General features: G+C 31.8%; 1 protein-coding gene across 2 annotated transcripts in view; it reads left to right on the plus strand.

Annotated features, from left to right (window-relative positions):
* LOC124356682 (gamma-aminobutyric acid type B receptor subunit 2) overlaps positions 1–15244 on the plus strand; it is a 526994-nt gene that overhangs the window by 109095 nt on the left and 402655 nt on the right. For both annotated transcript variants that reach the window (XM_046807824.1, XM_046807825.1), the window contains exon 2: positions 1996–2027. The gene's annotated coding sequence lies outside the window, so the exon portion shown is untranslated. The remainder of the gene's footprint in view (positions 1–1995; positions 2028–15244) is intronic.

Consider the following 15244-nt stretch of genomic DNA (forward strand, 5'->3'; position numbering starts at 1 on the left):
TAGAGTAGACCTATCGAGTTACCCTTGCACCCCAGAATCTAGACATTTGCGGTTAGTGATTTGCCGATACTGGACATCCATAATGATACTCAGATTTAAGGACACGTCGGTTTTTACTGTGCCCAGCACAACAATAGTTACTATAGTTATAATAGTTACTATAGTTACAATGGTTAATATAGTTACAATGGTTACTATAGTTACAATAGTTACTATAGTTACAATAGTTACTATAGTTACAATAGTTACTATAGTTACAATAGTTACTATAGTTACAATAGTTACTATAGTTACAATAGTTACTATAGTTACAATAGTTACTATAGTTACAATAGTTACTATAAATCAATACTATTTCCAGTAGGATATTAAAATGTAGATATTCCTGCCATATACGATAGTAGAAGACTGTAAATGTTGAGTTAAGTTCCAGTTCACCTTGTTCTTAGCTACGTAATATGTAGTAGGAGGCTGTTATAAGAGAGTCTAGCGTCAAAGAGGACCAGATGTTGCGAATAAACGGTTAATTAGTTCATACATTATTCATAAGGAGTCTAAACGGACTAAAAAATGTTTTGTCTTTAAAATGTCCTTAAAGTTAACGAATTATGTTTTGCTTTAAACGTAACATAAATAATTGGCATGAGAAATATTTAAAAGGGCGAATTTATGAAACAGTTCTGTATTAGGAGACGGGTACGATAAAACAACCTATGCTAATAACTATGTGTTTTGAATTCTAATGTTATAGTTGCTTAATTTTTTGTTACAATGTTGTTGTTTTTACCTAATTATGGATACAATTAAAACAACTGTGTTCAATAGAAATTTTATTAATGTTAACTTTAACTGTAATGGTATATTCTCTATAATACAGACATATATTATTAGTATAATAAATAATATCCATAACATGTAACAATAATATAAATCTTAATAAAAATATGTGATATTATTTTCAGCCACAGAGACCATTCTTTAAGGGTCCATCAATATTTTTAATCACAAAATAAAATTTTTGATTTAACTTAAAAGAGATAAATAATTGATTGAATTTTAAATCAAATTATAGGACAACAGGAATAATAAAACTCACAAACTTTCCATGGTAAAAAAAAAAAATTATGGTTGCCTGTAAAGTCGGTTTTTACGGGCGAAGATTTTACGTGACAACGTCTTTTTCTCGGTAGAATATTTATTGATATGAATATTATTAAATTGCACAATAGGCACAAGGAATTGAATGAAAATAAGAATTGCACAAATTTTAACTATAGAAATATATTTTGTTTACTAAAACATTGTACATAATTTGAAATTAATTACAATTTGTTATTGTAAATGGTAAAGTTGAATAAAACATTTACTAAAATTGGAATTTGAAATTCTTGCTAAACACAGTTAAATTCTAACTCCGCGCGTGGTGATTGGTCGGTTTAGTTCGTTTGTTTGGTCGCACTGTTATGACAGGTTAGAGGTTATAATTTGTTATTTTAAATGTTTGACTAGCAATACGCGCTGTTTCTTCTCAATCGACTGAATTACGATTGATTGCAGAGTGATTTAAACTAATAATTTACTTAACACTATCAACATTTGTCAATAGTACGACATAACCTATAAACTCAGTTTCTCAACTTTTGTGTCAATCTAACAATTAATCAATCAATCATAGTTTACGATAATGAAATATCAGTGTACAATTATTTACCTTTATTGTTGTAGTTGTTGTAAATGACGAATCTAAGCACTCCACATTTTCACGAATAAACATAGTTATCTGCTTTATCCCGTGCGGCGGACCCACAGTTATCTGCTTTATCCCGTGCGGATCCCGTGCGGCGGACCCACTGGACGGGCATCGTAACGTTACCGGGCGTTACACTTTTTCATGAGTGACTCCGAGCCGCAACCTAATTTAAGACGTTGTCACGTCAAAATGTAAATATCCATTTATAATCAAATATCAACTTCATCAAGTATTTCCTTTTTTAGGTCCTGAACAACGCCAGAACCACCATCATATTGTAAGTACAAATTACTTATTGTAGAGAGTGTAAGATAATGTACAAAGCATTATACCGAAAAACATTATTTTTAGCATATAATACATAGGCTATTTAAAACTTATTCATTAGATATTGACGGGAAAAATTATATGCGAAAATATTTGAAATTTATTTATTTATATACGGACAACCCATTTTAACAAAATATAGTACAAAGTTTCAATGGCTAATATAGATAAGCTGCAACACAAAACAGTAATATTAACAAAGTACTGTAGTATGATAATAGATACAAAACAACCTAAGATGAATTAATACATGCAAGACGCAAAAGACCAAATGAATTAGCAAACAATAAGAGGTAACAATAATAAACTATGAAAAATAACATGATGACTAACAGACAACAAGGCAATAAAATATGAAAGAGCTAACAATGATCGACTATGAAGAAATAAAACAAAACCTAGAATATCAACAAACGAAAGAGAAAAAAAAACACAAAAAAAATAAAAAAAAATAAAAATAAAAATAATAATAATAAATAATAGTAATAACAAATATCTACTATACGAACATAAAAAACAATGCATCTTTTACATGGAGCCTTCCTTTCTTAATCTTCCATGGAGAGCAGTTGGTTAATCTGTCTCTTGAACGATACAGCACCAGTGTTAAAAATGTCTAGTTCCAGTGGTAGGGTATTCCCAAGCGTCTGGATCCGGACCATCGTGCTGTTCCTTTCGTAGTTTGTAGAGTGATGCAGTCTTGCAAACAGGTTACTCGATCTTGTACTGGCAGGAACGTGGAACCTTACCCGCTCCAGTAACTGAGGGCAGTTGAGATCACCATTAACCAACTTATATAAAAATACCAGATCAAAAATTTTTCTCCTCAAAGCAAGTGGTTGAAGGCCAAGTTCAGCTGCCAAAGAGTTCACAGGGACATCAGCATAACGATGACCCAGGCGATAACCAACTAAGCGGATGAAACGAGACTGAATCGATTGGAGTCTGTCTTGGAGATATTGTTGATTGGGAGACCACACAACTGTGCAATATTCCAAGTGAGACCTAACAAGGCAACAATATAGAGTCTATATATAGTGTATAGAGTGTATATTTAATTAGTGATGTCAAAGGTACGTAAAATAAACTATGCAATGCCTCAAGAAAGGGTTTGTAGATGCAGGACGTAAGACAGCAGGGTCTTTTGGCGGTTTACTTTGTAAACGGGTTTACAATGAGAGTTTATTTTTGATATCTCTGACCTTGTGATTGGATAGTTGGAGGCCAATCAAAGGCGTCAGTTATAGCGAACTGGTTTGGTGGAAGGGCGGTGTAAAAACCTGCGAAACGCGCTTCTCGATGTCTTTTGAGTATCTTTTGTGGTTAAGTGTTTTCGGATTTAAAGTTTTTCTTAAACATTCTGCGCGGAATTTGCCTAAGTAGTTCTTTTGTAGTAGATTTACGGTTTTCAGATGAGAGTTTTGTTGTCAACTAATGTTACATTGATCTTATTGTTAACCATATTGCTAACCAGAAAATCGAAGAACACAAATCTAAGCCAACTAAATAGTTGTTTGACATATTAACATGTAACGTAGTGCACATATAATGAAGTTCCTTTGTCAAATTCGTCGGGAAGACTTTCGTTAGCTTTAATCGGGTGTGTCAATACTGCAATTTATATGTATACAGACATGATAGAACTCTTTGTTTGAAGGTTATTTTTGACGATGGAAGGATTGTGAAGGAAACAGGATTTTTCCGGACATTTGCCATCGTTCAGTGAAACAAGAAAACAGTAACACTACGTTTCGATGATAGAACTATATGATCATGCATGTCCCTCTATGGGATTTCGTTGAGTGTTAACAAAGCCTTTGGAAAAATCCCTGTTCACTCCGTATGTCTATCTGTGTGTGTCTTTTTTTGGTGGAAATTTCAAGAAAGAATAAATTGAGCTATGCACTTAATGACATACTGCATGCCATTTCATTTCTATGCACGTAGGTAACGCATTTTTGATGATAGGAGTTTCGCTCTTTAAGATTTGGTGGAGTGATTTCGTATCCTAACTCTCCGTAAGATATCTCGAGAAAGATGTCATTTGTAGACTTAATTTAATTTAATTTATACGTATATAAGAATGAGTTCGATGATGGTACATGTGGGATTAGACTGAGCGTTATTGAAGCGTAGACTCTCTCAGTAGACTGGCAAAATTTGTCTTCTGTCTACCTGAGAGCTGTCAATATTTTGCCTACATTTTCGTCTTGCCCACAAGACATATTGGGTGTCAATTGATCAATAGACTTGAAATATAACATGCAACTTTGGTGAAACCTGTTGAATTCTTTCTTCTTTTTACTCTAGATTTTATTTTCACGAGGTTTCTTAATGGACTTAATCAAGAACTACTCTTTGTTGGTACGGAAGCAATCTTGAAGATACATTATAGTAATGGGCTAGGAATTAATGGTAAACATTGAATTACGATCGTTCTACATAAATTCTATTCCTCTGAGATAAAAGTCTATACACATATATACACAATTGTATGCCTGTGTGTTTGTGTGTGGGTGCGCGCATGATTGCGTCTGTACACATAAGCTTTAAGGTATAATATACCAAAGGGAATAATGTTTTCTGTGTAAGAGCGCAATGCAACTGAACTGACAACAGACAGTGCAAGTATCAGTGCTGTAATTAGAGGTCCTCAACCATTCAACTCTAATACAATCATATTCACTCTTTTGATGGCTGGAGTCATTCAAAAAGAAAATATGTTTATTTCCTAATTAAAACTAATTTATTACTGTATCACTGCAATGTAAAGCTAAAATTATGCTATGCAAACTGCTAAATGTGATTAGTTCTTTATAAAGTATAGATAAATAGTCCTCCCGGCTCAGTCGGAAGATATGGTAAAGGTAGATTTTAAAACAACTGAAATATTATTTATTTTTTTCTCATGGGATTTAAATTTACTCAATATCTTGAAAGCTACTCGAGAGACAAAAAATTTTTAATGCGAAAAATTTTTGGAAATGTTACAAGTATCCTAGAACTGTTTTGGTTTTTACTCTAGGTTCATTAATAACGGATTTGTGAGTTATTTTAAGTTGAGCGGCCGCCATGTTGTTCAAGAAATGGCATACCAAGCCTAGTCACCGAACTTAGTTGAGGTACTTGAAATTAATAATGAGGAACTTTTATGCCTAGTTTCAATTTTTTTATCATTCCTATACCCAGTACTTGGTAATAGAAAAGGTCTTATGGGATTTACATGTAATCAATATCCCTAAATCCGTTCGCGATATAAAAATATTGTTCATTACAAAATTTTTTTTGTACATTTTATATAAAAAACATACACACACACACACAAATATTTCAGGAGAATTCGTAAAAATACAGTATACACAATTTTGAACGGGGGAAGGTTTTGGGCTCTAGTGGTCATGTTTCGTAAAATTAAGCAGACATATTTCGGTAAGTGCTGCTATAAGGGGAATAATAATAGGCTGATTTTCAGCACTAAACAACCTAACACAAATTATTATCAGAACAATTATTGTACTACTGGGTACGGAAATTTTCAATGATTATCATTGAATCCAAGGAGGGGGATTTAATTATCCGTGCACCAGCTTTGCAGATAAATAATAAGAACAACAACTTAAACACACTGAAACATATACGGTACTAAATATGACAAATGCAATCAGATAAATAAAATTGGACATGGAATTATAATGGTTCCAGTAGCAATAGTATCCGTATCTAAAGATCATACGGCCGGATTTAACCAAGTGATCTTAAACCTTAACACATTTAACAATTAAGCGTAATGTTTGCTTGACAAATTGGCCTTAGTTTTGGTCGTAAAGTTGTAAAGATTGGTTTACTCTATAAATATATTTTTACAATACACACCTATTGCTTTTTATATGAACGCTGACAGAATATTTGACAGATGTATTAAAAACCATGAGATTTGTATGAGAATAACAATATAAAACATTTAAAAATGTTTTGATAATAGCTTTAACGTGAAAAGTCTTCCATAATTCCTAGGAAAAAATAAAGCTCACAAAAAGAAGATGGCCACCAGTACAGGTGGATCTTAAACATGACCTTTTAATTAGAGGATTTTAAGTCAGTTTTATTATTTAAATTTATTATTTTGTCACGTGTTAGGAGGTTTAGAGTGAATTGATTGAATCGAAACTGATGTTTAGACAGTATATTTGTGTATCTATACAAGCCTAGTTAATTTCCAAAGAAAAGACTGTCTTAGTTTTTTCAATTTTACGAGCATTATGACCTGAATAAAACTATCTTGTATGTTCTTTACACATGTGCTAACCTATTCAAATCTTCCACAGTCACAGGAAACGTTGCGATAAGGTAAAGGAAACAAAATTTCACAGCGGAAGTAAGCTGATCGAAATGCCGGAAGTGCTGAATTTGCTGTCATCCGTGATATTGGGTCAAATAAAGCAACCCACTGGATCTTGTTACATTTATTTTGTAAATTCAGAACATTCTATGAGCATTAAGATCACAATAGTGGTACACGAAGATATAAGTGTGTGCTTATAGCTTTTATAGTTAAAATAACACAAAATAAAAATAATTTATATGTTTAAATGATTAGATATTGGTAAGATAAAAAACGGAATTTCAAGAACCATAAGATAAAGATGCTTTAAAGTTTTAACATTCAAGATATTGTATTTTCAAAATATTAGTCTCAACTATTTTATTATTTCGCTGGAAATATATACTGAAGTGGTTCAATGTAGTTGACTCACTATAGAGCTAACTAAGAGAGAAACCTTGGAATGTGGACCCTCACATTGTAACAAACGATTTAATACTAACAGCATATATATATATATATATATATATATATATATATATATATATATATATATATTCAAAGTTTATGAATGTTATAGAAGAGCTTAAAGTACTTGTATGGAAGGAAAGATAAAACGTACAATGGTTAAATATTTACATATAAAATATTTGTATGGCAAAAGTAAGTTTGGACAATAAGAAAAAAATACCACAGTATTTTATCAAATATTAATTCCTGCTAAATATAGAGCGAAAATGCGTTCTTTTTATGGGACAAAGTTCTTTTTTAAGCATACTCCTACGTCCTAAAGTGTATTTGTAATTGAACAAAGCTTAGTGTCAATTGTCAATACAATATCCACAGAAAACCTTGTCAGTGTTTATGGCGGTATGCTTATACCATATGCTTGGAATATTATGCTCAAGATGTAAATATACAAAGGGTTATCTGTAATATGCATACATAGTTCAGGACGTGGTTTCTATAAACCAAAGTAGAACGTACGTAAATCTCTACAGATACTCTTCACATGTGTGTTTGAAGTACAAGAAGAATATTACATTTTAGTAATTATAATTTTATACCTCCAGATGTCTTAGTCGATTCAGTAGCGACTTCATAACCTACGCATCAACGCAAGAAAATTGAGCAAATAACTCACTTAATAATTTCAAAATATAATAAGTGTTCTTCCGTACATTTAAAAACAATCGTGAAGAGTAAGCCGAGCGTTTTATTTCTTATACAAGTAGTGAATGTTGTAAACAGTAATTTCCAAACTATCAGACCAATTTTACTAGTAAGAAAGTGTCCGCCATAGAAAATTTATTGTACGGTGTAGCCTAGCACTCTCTGCGGTATATAAATTTAATGAATGAACATGTTTTCTCGTACTCTTTCTTTGATATTTGAGGTGGACAGTTGTACTAAAGAATAGAGGATAACAAGAGCTACAAAATTAGTTTACTTTTTAAAAATTAGAAAAATGTCCGAGTCCGGGAACTTAGAATTAAATATACGTTGAAAAGATATAATGGAATACGTTTATGAATTGTTTAAACGGTATTTTGCATACAGTATCAACTAAACCAGTAAAGCCATTGTATAAATATAAATTAATATTTGAACTCGTTTTAATTAATAATTTTTCTTGAAACACAAAAATAAGGAGTTTTGTTAGGAGAGACCTTTATAAAATATGTTTGTTTTTTTATTGGTTTCTGACTATAAGAAGACATTGCAGAGACATCCAGTAAATAAATAGTGTTTATGAACGGTTCACTAAATTTACAGAGTTCTTTTTATACAAATGCTCTAAATGCTTCGTTTTCCGTCTGGCTATATACTTGAGTTATTAGTTTCAGATCGAAAGTGGACAACGTCATGCGCATCAATCATACTATGACCGAAGTTACTTCTTAAAGTTAAAGTGCGTTCTGGTCACTAATCACGAAAGAAAGGACACTCTAGAGGTTATGAACAAAATTTTACGAAAACAGAAGTAATTATAAAATGCTACCAACATAATTTATTAGTACATCATATAAATACAAAACGATTAAAAAATCATTTCTGTAATCGGAGAAACTGTGAAAATGCAGTAACAGTGCATGATGCATATATTTTCTTTACTTACTCTGCGCTATTTATTTACACCTGTTCATTAGTCTATTTTGCTATAAGGTTTTGCATTTATTGCCAGAAAAGGCTGAGCATCCTCTCTCTCACTGTGTAGTACTGTTGAGAGCCCTCAAGGATAGAGGGTCCAGAGGATAACATCTTACTGTCAGAGATACTTGTGTCGCACATGTGCCAAACTGTGTATATCTATGCCGTCATAATCATGTTCCATACGCTGATGTAACAGCGCCACGCATACATCAGGGGTGATAACATAGGCTCTATTAAGGTCGACTCAGTCAATTTACGATGGGGTTTTAATGTCTAAATTCCATTATTTATCACTAGCAGTTAACTGTGGCTTTGCACGCAATTTCGTACACTTTGGACGTATTTGAGCACTGCTTTTCCGAGTGAATATGTTGTGTTATATTTCTGACGCCTATGTTGAGTTTTGTCGTGTTGCCGCAATCAAAAATATGTATATCACAGATCAGATAATTATACTTTTGTCAAAAGATAACCAAAATGGGGTTTAAAACAGTCTTTAAATTTATAGTAAAAGTTAGATAGTAACTTTGTCTTTATATCTACTACTTAATATTTGCTAAAGTGTACAGGTTGCTAAAAATCGGTACATTAAAAATGGCACTATTTACGTGTTTCTTTCTTTATAAATTGAGAAATATTTTTAAAATTTCAGAACATTTAGAACTTAAATTGGTACATTAGTTCAAAAGAACAGTCCAGCAAACCTTCATCTTGCATAGTTCTTACCGACTGCTTAGTCAAATTCTGTCTATATAATGTTTTGAAACATATTAGATAGATGAGTACGTACCTAATCGCTGAAATCTAAAAATGGCGTGAAAAGAATTGGTTACTCCTTAGAGAACCACAACACACTAAAAATGTAAGCAAATTGAAAATAGTTGTTAAATTAATTAAACGTATAGTCGTGCTGCCATAAAACAATGTTAGCAATGAACAGTTGATTATTACATTTAAAAAGCTTATCCAATTAATATTTCAGGATTTTAGAGACCAAGATAGGATTTATTGCTACTTAAAAGTCCAGTGGAATGTAGCCCCGAGGGATTTTCCAAACAAAAATTGGCTATTTCCATTCATTTCAGGGACCATAAGAATGTCCATGTAGAATGTCAATACAATCAGTTTGAATACTTTACGCGTGAAAGCAAAACAAAGAAACAAAGGCATTTTTGCATTTACAATAATGTTAGAATAGTATGTACTCATATTTTAGTAATTTTTATATTTTATAAATATTTAAAATCAATAAATGAGTTGTGTGTATATTATTTTTTAATTTTTGCTATTTGTTCATAATTTAAATGTTGCCACATACATCCTTTTAATGAAGCACTGTAATTTAATACAACTTGGTATATGTATATATTTAATTTTTTACAAATATTTTACATTAATCCTAAAAATGAAATGGAGTGTTCTTACTATGAAGCATAAATGTTTATGCCCTTGATAAAAATTTTCCATTGGAATAGTAAAAACACATTCAAACATTATTTTGATACCTAAATTATTAACTTCAATTGAATTCAGCCCATTATAATATTAGTATATGAGAATAATGTGAACAAAAGACTACATAGACCCTACATTCTACTTGCAAATAAATCCAATTAATAAATGTGTTACATTCGGGAACCAGAGGAAGGTAGGATATTTTAATGAGCCTCATATTGTGGCACCGCACCCACTACGTGTGTTATTAATGCGTCACCTCGTTACGTTGTGTGGTCTCGCTTTCATTCAGGAATTACGACAGCGTTCATCATTCATTCTTATAATATACAAATTATTCTAATATACTCGTAAATACAAAGTTTTCTAATAATAAATGTTTGTCTCATATAGATTTATTATACGTGGTTTAGACAGAAGTAAATATAATAATATTGATTATCAAAAAACTATTATAATTTCAGATAAATTACAAAGCACGTACAACTTCGTCACGTAGTAGTATCACGTTAATTTAAAAAAATCAGAGATGCGTCGAATTTATCATTAAACCTATGAAGTTCCATTCTTATATTTTCAAGTGACAATAAGATAACTGAAAAGGTGATTAAATGTACCATAAAGTGAAGAACCTTACTGGCTGTTGCCTGTAATCTTAGCGATAAGAGTTCTACCCTTTTTTCCTTCCTGAGGGAAAAGGACAGTTTATCCCCGCACTCAGTCCTAAAAGGACCTTTGCGCCTCCCTTACTTTAATTTTGTTCCCTCAAAGACCGAGGCTTTTGCAAAATCCAATCAGATTTGAGGGCTCCTGTTCTCTAATGTCCTTGGGGCTGAGGAAATATGCTCCCAGGTATTTTTCCTAGTCTCTACGATGGCAGAACAATCTAACCAAATGTGCTGCTGACTCCTCCTCCTCTCCAGAGAGCCTATATTCGTTACTCTGACTAAGGCCTATCTTCATACAAGTTTTACGCTTAGTTAAAGCAAAATTCTTCCCTCTATGGGACCCTTAGTGGTCTTATAGTATTTTTAAAGTTATTCATCTTGAAGTAATTCTATCATGTTTGCATTCATAATTGCCCTCAGTACTCTAAATTATATGGTTTCCGAGAATTCTATGTTGTAGTATTGTAAATTGAAGGCTGAGAATCTCCAATCTAACTGTCTGTTTGATTAAGTTGGCGGGAGTTTGATGAGACACCGAACTTCCGGTACAGACGCGAAGGACATATTGTCTATCTGTCTCGCTCTGTCAGGACCACAACCAAGAGTCTGCTACAGGCAGGACACCAAATAGAAGTCATTTCTGTAGTTCTCAGTAGGTCACATCAATCACATTAATAAATGTCACGAGGTGTTAACAAGTAAATCCTCCTTTTTTCCAGTTTTTTATAGATATAAAATTATAATATTTGAACTAACATCGTATTTAATATGTAATATTACATTATTATCATCATTATATTATATTGTAATATTATTATTATATTACATTATTATTTATTTTTATATTTAATATTTGAAAATACTCATAGAAAATTATTGTGTTTATTCTTTAAAATAATGACATAAGGATGTTGTTATAAACAATTATATATTTATACTATATTATTATATATTTAGTGTGGTTATCCACAGAGTATGGATGAGACAACATTCGCTATATATAATTGGCTGAGCGTTAGCAGCTTCTATGGTTTCACTCGAGATGCTGGAAAATTTATGACGGTTTAGACAAGGATGTCAAATTTCCTCAGGAAGACCTGACTGATCGTTTGCATTTATCATTTTGAAGAACTGTAAGCTGAAGATATAATCTGCTAGGGCTTCACATCATAATTTCGAGGTGTGCAATTAATAGTCAATTGAGGGTTAAGTTTTTGGTAATAAGCCGTCTTTTAGAATAAAAACATATAGGTTGTTTGTATACATTCGTAGGAGTCTTCAAAATACTATAGTTTTGCTCTGTCTAAAATGCGTAAATGATTAATGCCAATATAAGCCTAAGGTCACGGAAAGAAAATGTTTTACAAATTACTGTATCGTACTACTTCTAGGTTATCATATATTCTATATGACTCCAAAGTTGGAATATACGACACAAAAAAAATCTTGCAGCCACAAAACCGAGTACATTGAGCTCATTGCTTTTGAGGTTGACAGGGATGTTACCTAACTAATATAAATAATTCGTAACCAGAATTTGTTTAAATTTGAATACCTTTCACAATCACATTAATCTTGTGATAAGCCACTTCAGACACACCGACAAGAACTGGTAGGTAGTGCCAAGACAAAAAGAACCTCAGAGAGCTTAATGTGTGTCAGGAGTTACGTGGCCGTTAGTGGAAAGTGCGCCACTTTACTCGACAAAACATTTCTGGCAAAACCCACCCTCTGGCTGCTCTGATATTTATGGAATGTCCCGCCCTTTTACATTCACGAACCACCTGTAGATTGCTTGGATGTCACATCTTCACTGTGGGGTTTTTGTATTTATTAGCAATTATAACTATATACATTGTACCAGCTTCTTCTTATTGGAATACATTACTTAAAAAACTAAAAACTTACAATAATCATTCAATTGTATTTATATGAGGTTTACAAAGAACATCATCAAACTCACAACACTGAAATAAAACTGGTTAAAGTAATAATAAAAGTTAGTACTTCAATATAACACAAATGTAATTAAAAGCACAAGGAGACACAATTTTAAAGACCAGGAAGTACGTCTAATGTATATGTAAAAGTTAATATTTAAGAAGATTAAACAGAGTAACGGTGAAATGTGGAAAGGTCTAGCTTGATATTTCCTAAATCGGTTCTGGTATTCTTTATAAAAATCGTTTCATAAAAATTATGCAATTTTTATTTTGAATTTTTTTAATATATTAGAAAATTCAAAGAATAAAATAGATAACTACGAATATTTGAAAGGAATATTTCAAATTAATTGTGAAAACTTTAATTAAAAATTCGTCAACCAAACAAAACAGGAGAGTTAAGGAGCATAAAGCATGTTTAAAATATCAAAAAGAAGAATGATTGGCCATGGCAAACCACGCACTTCAAAGTGAACAGCGTTTTTCACCAGTAAAATCATTAAAATAAAACCAAATAAAAAAAAAAATCATTGATCCTTATAAAACGAGTTTTATAAAGAAGTACCAAAATGATAGTAAATAATGAACCCAAGTCTTTCCAAAATTCAGCGTTACTGCCTTTAATCGAATTAAATATTAAATTTTACATGAACATTAGACATAACTCCTGGGCTTTAAAACTGTACCTCCTTGTATTTTTAATGACGCGGTTCTAATGAAGTACTAAATTGTTCATATTATTACTATAAACACTATAAGCAGAAATAAAACTAAATGATTATTGCACTGTTTGTATTTAAATTAAGTAAAACAATTAGAACGGTTTTAACATCAAATCGTACTAGTAGAAATCGTAAGTTAAAATTTTTATAGTGTATATTACAGAAAGATTACTGTATTTATTTATTTTTCTTTATATTATTTCAAAGTATAATTACGCCACACTACCTGTCGTATAACAGGGCTGAGGAAACATGCAAGATTTTGAGTCTATTGTTTTTTGGACGGATGAACATACAATCATATCGAAGCTCCTTGTATTACCTTTTCATTCAATTATTTTTAGATGTATAAAAACGCTTTATATTTTAATTTATCACGTGTTATCATCTCATATTGTATTCTCTACAAATTTATTTTCTCTGCTATTCTTTTACCCATAAGACCAATATAAAAATATTCGCTAACACTCCTTGAAATGACATGCACCATTATCGAACTCAGTGTTTCCTATATAGAAATGAAGCTTCATGAAAAATGCCACGCCTACTATTCAATTTGCTTTCAAGATGCCTTGTGAACATACATAAAGATATACGGACAGAAATTAAATTTCTCCAGCCTAATAATAGCCTACGCTAATGCTCAGCAACACCGCAAACGTTAAGGACGGTATCCATTTGCAGTTATTTTCATGCTTCATTACTTACATACTTCCAAAAAACACATAAAAAAATTACAACAGAACGAATGGAGAAAAGACATGTATGTAGACAAATACAAACTTGTTTTATTAACCATATAAAACGATACGAAGAAACTGAATGAAATCTTTAAATTTTGTTCAATTAAAATTGGAGAAAGTAGTAAGTGAACTCTTGCTCTATAGAGCAACTAATTCACAAATAGACACTTTCGGAAGTGCCTTCGCTAATATTTTAAATAAGAATTTGAACCGTTAGTTTATAAATAATATAGTGTAAAACCCATAACAATCCAAGGCACTATATAGAGCTGCAAATAATGTTTAGGCAATAAACGGAAAACTGTTAAAACAATGATAAGATTGTCCTAATGTCGCGGACAAGAACTGAAAAGTGGGCGGACGCCATCCATTACAGAGTGTTGACATTTTCATGAAAGTTACTGTGTTATGGAAGCTAAACAAGATTACTCAGTGAAATGTCAGGGTCACTGAAGGAATCATTGAAAAGGTACAGGAAAGAATTTTAAAGATCTGATTACTGTGTAACCAAATGTTTGTTAGAGTAAACTCTTTGAATATTTAAACAGGTGATGTTTAAAAAGTTTAAATTTTTTTCTAAATTATCATTCAAAATATTAAAGAAATAAAAAGTCATTTAGATGCGTATTATTTACATCTATAAAATGAGAACAATAAATCTACGACTAAAAGTAAAGTCCTGCAAGAAGTTAGTATTGTTCATATGGCAAGCAACTTAAGGTTATTTTATTACAGTCGGCTCTTACAACGAGTGTTGTTTTGCATTTTTCATTAACAATCGTGAAAATTCACCATTACGAAATCTCGACTCTACATAAAGAACGTATGTTAATGGAACCTCAAACGCGTGTTCGTCTTATCGCCTAGGTGCTCGATAAGAAATCTTTTTGAAAGGTTCGCAGCCTAACAGCGGAAATCCGCGAAACGGATTATAACGGTCAGAGTATTAAAAATTACCGGTGTGGTTAGATATCAGTCCTAAAGATAGTGATCGAACTCCGATACCACACACTCTCAATCCGTTTTTTGTACATCCAGGCGTATCAGGATTTAATTTACACCCTTTGATGTAAGGGTTGTTTGCCCATAATTTTTGCTAGGATCATCTTAGAGATGTTTTATTCATGTCATTGTGTTTTTACCTTTAAAAATATATGTCAC

This window comes from Homalodisca vitripennis, chromosome 3 (assembly GCF_021130785.1).
Source record: "Homalodisca vitripennis isolate AUS2020 chromosome 3, UT_GWSS_2.1, whole genome shotgun sequence".
Classification (NCBI taxonomy): Eukaryota; Metazoa; Arthropoda; class Insecta; order Hemiptera; family Cicadellidae; genus Homalodisca; species Homalodisca vitripennis.